Source organism: Cajanus cajan, chromosome 2 (assembly GCF_000230855.2).
Source record: "Cajanus cajan strain Asha chromosome 2, NIPB_CcT2T_4, whole genome shotgun sequence".
Classification (NCBI taxonomy): Eukaryota; Viridiplantae; Streptophyta; class Magnoliopsida; order Fabales; family Fabaceae; genus Cajanus; species Cajanus cajan.
This window is the reverse complement of record NC_138518.1, coordinates 29243880-29250547: the sequence shown is the minus strand read 5'-3', so window position 1 is coordinate 29250547 and position 6668 is coordinate 29243880.

Here is a 6668-nt window from a genome sequence, read left to right as displayed (position 1 = left end):
CGCGTGAGACTCCTTAGAGTCTCTGCCTGGGTATGCGCTTGGCGCAATTTGTATTGCACCAGGCGCGAGAGAGCCTTGGGCTCTCTGGCTGGGTCACACTAGGCGCGGGCTTTCTTGCGCCGGGCACGACCATGAGTGCACCGGGCGTGTATGATGATGTAGAATTATATGCTGATAGTTGTTGAATTATGATGAAATTGTGGATAGATATTGTTTGTGCCGAACTAAGCTGTAATTGATGAATATGCTGTGCTGACTAAATGATAATGCTGAATAATGATGTTAAGCTATAATAGATGTATATTGTCGTGCTGAGCTAGGCTATTATTGATGATTATTAATGCTGAATTAAACTATAGTTGTGCTGAAAGTTGTTTAGCTGTGCTGTGTTGTGCTGTGAACTGTTAGCTGGGTTGTGTTGAGATGTGAGCTGTTATTGCTGTTAAGCTGTGTCGTATGATGTTATTACCACTAAGTGGTGTTGTTATAGCCGCTAAGTCGGTGCTGTTATAGTCGCTAAGTCGGTGCTGTTATAGCCGCTAAGTCGATGCTGTTATAGCCGCTAAGTCGGTGCCGTTATTGCCGCTAAGCGGTGCTGTTATGGCCACTAGAGTGGTGCTGTTATTGCTGCTGTGTAGTGCTGATATTGCCGCTTTGCGGTGCTGATATTGCTGAATTTTGTGATGTAGTATAAGCTGGTTGATGTTGCTGATAAGCTGTAGCTGTTTACCATTCATATTGTTATATATGTATGTTGGTTTCTTTTCACTAGCTTACCCTTTGTTGTTTCCATGTGTTTGGGACTGTGATGATCATACATTGTATGGGAGCAGAGCAGGGATAGGTGGGTGGCTGGTGGTAAGTCCGCAGCTGGCAGATAGAGCTGATCCTCTTGGGTGTTTTGTTGTTTTAGCTACCTGGTGTAGTAGCGTTTGATGTATTTTTGTACACTTTGAATCTAGCCAGATTGGGACCTTGTATATATATATATTCTAGACACTATATGTATATATTTGTTCATTTCTGTGTGGTGTTCTGGTGTACTGTGTTGTGTGTAGTGACCAGTCAGGTCGTTACAAAGCTTGTGGTAAGTAAATGCAAGGATAAAAACGTAAAGAGTTTTAAATGGAAATGAATAAGCAAGCAACAAGGGGTGGCAAAGAGGGGGCCACTACACAAAAAACAGACAATCTCAATAGGAGTACAAAAAAAAGGGCAAAGCAAAAGGAAAAGATGATGAAAATGATGATGATGGGTTAGACTTGGGGAATTCTTTATTCAACAATGCTTCTTTTGCTAGAATAAATAATCCTCATTTGGAGAAATTTATTAGACTCGATAGACACTTTGTCGGTTATGACGGTATTAGAAATGATCTCTAGATAAAATAATGTTTAGACAAGTCTACTAAAGTTTCTAATAAGGACAAAGGTAAGTTTTTTGAAATCCAAGTTTTTTTATGAGGAATTTCTTGGCTAGTACCAATAGTGGAAAAGGGCTTAAGTTGTTAAACTTTTGGGGGAAGAGGATCCACTTTCGAATCATTGAAAATAAACTCAAGAAATAATGGGCCTTAGAAGGAAAAAATCAACATTATTAACCTCCTTGATGATTTCTACTTGGTTTAGTTTGAGAATCTTGTAAACTACAAGCATGCCTTTTTTGAAGGCCCTTGGAAAATTGTTGACCACTACGTGTTGATTCCAAACTTACCCATTGAACTTTCAAACGAAGTCTTCCTCTCTCATATAGGTTATGGGTTGGGGGTCATGCTCAAGGTTGATAATGTTACATCTATGCACTCTATAGGGCATATTACTTGATTTTGGGTGGAAATAGATCTAGAGAAGCCTCTAATTCCTAAAGTTTGTCTTAGAGGGAAAACTCTTAACCTGGAATGCGAGGGCTTGCATCTTGTTTGCGATCACTTGTGGTAAATATGGCCACAGGTAGGATGTTTTTCCCCACATTATTCTCATCCTTAATGTCACCTTGGAAGGAATGGAAGTTCAAATGGATGGGAAGACGATTCTTGATGTAGGTGCAATGATAGTGAGCAAACATGTCCATGATGATGGAGGAATGTTTGGTTAGGGATTTGAAATGGTCACCAAGGCTGACGTGGCTAGTGTTAAACATGATCCTATTCATGATGGTGATAAAATGTTTTCAAAAGTTGGATATGCCATAATGTGGATATTGGTGTGGCATACTAGGAGACTAGTTGTTGAAAACAAAACCTCTTTGAGTAAACGATAACTCTTAACTAATTACTATAGAGGTACGTGATATCGCGAGGATAGATAGCGGGTTAATTCAATAGGTGGCTTGGTTAATGCATTTCAATGTCGTGGTAGGCACACGCCCAAGCTATGCTATACTTGATTTTGGTACTAGACTTTCCTAGTTTAAGTGGTGACATCTGAGAAATCAAGTGTAGAGATTGGTATCCTAGTTAGTTGTTGATCTAGTAGGCGTGTAAAGTGTGAAAAAGATCAATGGGTTCAGTAGGATCAAGACTCTTGGATTTCTCATCTTCGTGTAGGAGATCTCCGTAGGTGAATGTGTGATAATGCATTAGTTGAAGTGCATGCTTATGATATGGTGTGATTTGATGTTGCTCATATGCATGGGTGATTATATTGTTGAATGGAATGTAGTTGTTGAAATGTTTTAATTCCTTAGATGATTATTTGTTGAGCTACATGTTGATGTTGATGTCTATAGTATAGTTACTTTCCTTCTATACTTGTGTATGATTATTTCTTTTGAAATCTAACATACCTTTGACTACTTTTAACAAGAGTTGTTAGATAGTAGTTGATTGATCGACAACTTATGATTTATATTTTTATAGTTGGATTACTAGCTATACATATGCTTATATATATATATATATATGCTATAGTGCACATATTCAAGTGTTGTGACTATATTGATCCTAGATATGTTAGTTAGTTAATGATCTGTACGTGTAATAATCATGACTAGTCATTACGTTTAGTTTCATGCATTATGAATGTGGCTTTCTCTATTCAAGATGTTTTGTGAATTTTTTTCCATTTATTAAAGTTTATTTCAAACTCTATTATCTCTTTTATATTATATGAGTATGCTAGCATGCGAGTAGAAGGCATGACAATTACCTCTATCCCCTCCCTTCCATTGAATTTCCCCCTTAAAAGGCATATGTAATTCCTTAATAATCTCAATTTTATACTTACACAATTGAAAAATATTTATAGTATTTGATGGAGGAGCATGGACCAAGGGTCCAACCACCAAAGCCATGGTCAACAGACTACATGATGATTTGGGTGCTTTAGGGCTTGGTGGGCCTAGTGGGTTTGGTAGGCCCAATGTGCTCTTCACTTGGGCCACTCACTGATATGTCTTACTTGTATATATCTTAGTAGTATAGAATTTAATACATTTTGGTCTTGTATTGTGGACCACCTAGATTAGGATTTTTAGGCCATAGGCTTGGTGAGCTTGTTTTTGGGTTTAGTGGGCCTTGGGTACTTTGGTACCCAATATTGGACTCATTTTGCTTATTTTATTATTTTCTAGTATTTGTGATAGGTTGACCATTGTATTTAGACCATTAGATTAGGATTTGATAGGAAAAGCTTGATTAGGCAAAGTTGGCAAGTTTATATTATATTTAGGCTTAATTTGATATGCAGTTGGTTGCACGTGATCCGGCCCTAAGTAGTCTCAAATTAACTATAAATGCCATCTAAATGAAATAGGGGCTACACATGGGAGTATCATGTGGCTGCCAAAAATTGAAATTCACATCTACATTTGAATTTCAAATTTCCGGCACCTAGAATGGTCCCTTGTGGATGGCGCCAATTTCTTCCACCTTTAGCCTATAAATTGAGCTCACCTCCTTCACTTGGATTCACTTTTGAATATATGAGTTTTTCATCACATTTGCTCAGCCAAAGTTCCTCTCAAAAGTCCAAAACTCATGCCTAGAATTAGGAGATCCTAGAAAGCTTTTAGCCTAAACCTTGTGAGCAATCCTTTGCTCCTTTAGGCTTAGGTGCTTCCTTCTATTCTCTCTCGCGTGTCTTCATCCCTTTTTAGATTCACACGTCTAGAATCACCTCAAGGAAAAGATCAAGAAGTTGGAGCAAAGTCAAGGGAAGTACATCATTTCACTTCACCTAGTTTTGTCATCAGTATTGTAAATTAAACTTTCTTTCTGACTCCAAAATTTACTTTAATTGTTATATGTTTAAATAACTTATAATTTAAATCACTAGAGACGACCCAATAGTGATGATTAAAATAAATATATAAGATCTTAGATTTAAATCATATTATGATGATTGTAATTTTTATAAATAAAAAATAAATTAACTAATTTTGAATGAATAAATAAGAAAAATGAGTGTATAAATCATAAAACCTTCATTATCTTGATTTTGCAAGCAATTGTATTACTATCTTATTTGATTTTAAATGAATATAGTACCCGCATAATACGTGTCTTCTAAATGCAAGGATATATAACTATAATGAATGAAACAAAATTTAACAACTTTAAATCATAAACTCCACAATTTATTTTATGAAAAAAGCTTTTTTCAGACTTTCATAATATTTTTGAGATGTACAACAACAATAACAAAATTAAAACATAAGAAATTGAATATATTATTCAAATTCTCGCTACTACAATGATTTTAGTGAGTTTTATTATCATAAATTTACTAAGCATATTATTTTAGTAAATCATTTATCTTTTAAAAAATTTCTTTAATTTTTATTATTTTTACAATTTTACCAAATTTATTATTTTTTAAAGATTTTTTTTTTCATTAGAAAGGCTTGCTCTACCAATGAAATCAATTGTATCCTTTTCTCATTTATAAAAAAGTAGATACGAGATGACATTTCATGACTATCGGATAGAGAGTCAATAGTATGTTATGGATCCTCAAATCAAGTATCACTATTTACTTAATGATTAGCCAAAATTCAACGGTATCTAATTTAAACTAAGACTTTACTTATCGAATTAAGTTTCAATAGAGTCAAGAGAAATTTTACCTCTGATACTAAATGGTCAATTGTATCTACAATTCTACATGTATTTGTTACACTTATGTAATATTATAAGTACTTTTTGTACCCAAATTTCAATATTCCTATAATTATTTTCTAAAAAATATACAATTAAAAAATAATACATTGTTTTATGTAGTTGAAGTAAGAAATGTGATTTTAATTCATATTTTCTTTATAAAATACTAGTTAGAGTGAGGCACTTCGTGCCTTGTCATAAAAGAATGAAAAAATAAAATAAAAATAAAAAAATTAAGAAAATTTGCTATTAACTTTAAAATAGTGAGATAATTATACAAATTAGTTAAAGGGTAAAAAATATATTTTAACAAATTAGTTAAAGGATAAAATGGTAAAAAAAAAACTATGGACACCAAAATAAAAATATTCCTTTTTTAATGTTATAGATTATTAATGATTTAAATAATTATTAATGAGAGAAAAAAGTTTTAAAATTTTAAATTAATATATAAAAATCTTACCTATAATCAATAATCTCTCATTAAAAATAAAATATAATGACTTTTTTATTAATTAGAAATATTAAATACATTCAGATATGATTATTTAATAAATAATTTTATTTTAAAATTTAAAAATAAACCCTAAATAAAATCTTATATCTTTTATAAGCATTTTAATTATTTTGAAAGAGAAACATCCTAAAATTTATTTTAGAACTAAATGTACATTGGACCACTCCTCGAAAGAGTCAAAAGAAGAACATATATTATTTTAATAAACACGCATGATCATTCCTTTGAAGAATGACACATTCCCATCTTATTTTTAACTATTATTAACACATTCCCATCTATTTAAAGAAAGAACAATAGACCCTAATGAATCAAGATTTAAAACAAAGTAACCTTTGTAAATATAAATTATTCATATTCAATAAAAGCTATAATACTCATTTTGAAAGTGACTCCTAATGAATCAAGATTTCGAATAAATAAATTAAAGAATATAAACATTCTATTCCTTGCAAGAAATCCACTCATCAAATGTAATGCGGTATGGCGTCATTGTCTCATGGAACAGTTAAAAGTTCAAGGTTCCGATGCATGGGGAGACGCATCAAGAAATTATTATATACGTACTAGTGGGGGAATATAAAAAATAAAAATAAATAATGAAATGAGTGATTAGTTGAAAAATTACAGAAAATGAAAAACAATGAATTAAATAAAAAAGATAGTGGGGGAAACTTTCTTATAGAGCAATCCAATACATCTTATAGAGCAATCGAATAAAAAATTAAAATTAAAATCAAAATGAAATGAGTAATTATGTGCATGTTGAATACATCTTATAGGGCAATCGCTTGATCTCACACAAGCTTGAGTACAAATGAATTTTCCAGAAACGCAATACTTTCTTAAGACCTTATTTCTGTTGAATACCGAACTACGGACAGTGATTGATACACAAGACTTTTTCAGTTTCAGAATTCATGATAACCATAAATCTTGATAATATAAATCATATTCATAATTAAAATTTATTTATTTTTTTAAAAAGGTAAATGTGTACTAGAGGGAGGATACTAAATAAGTTAGCACCGTGTCTCACAACTATCATGTTAT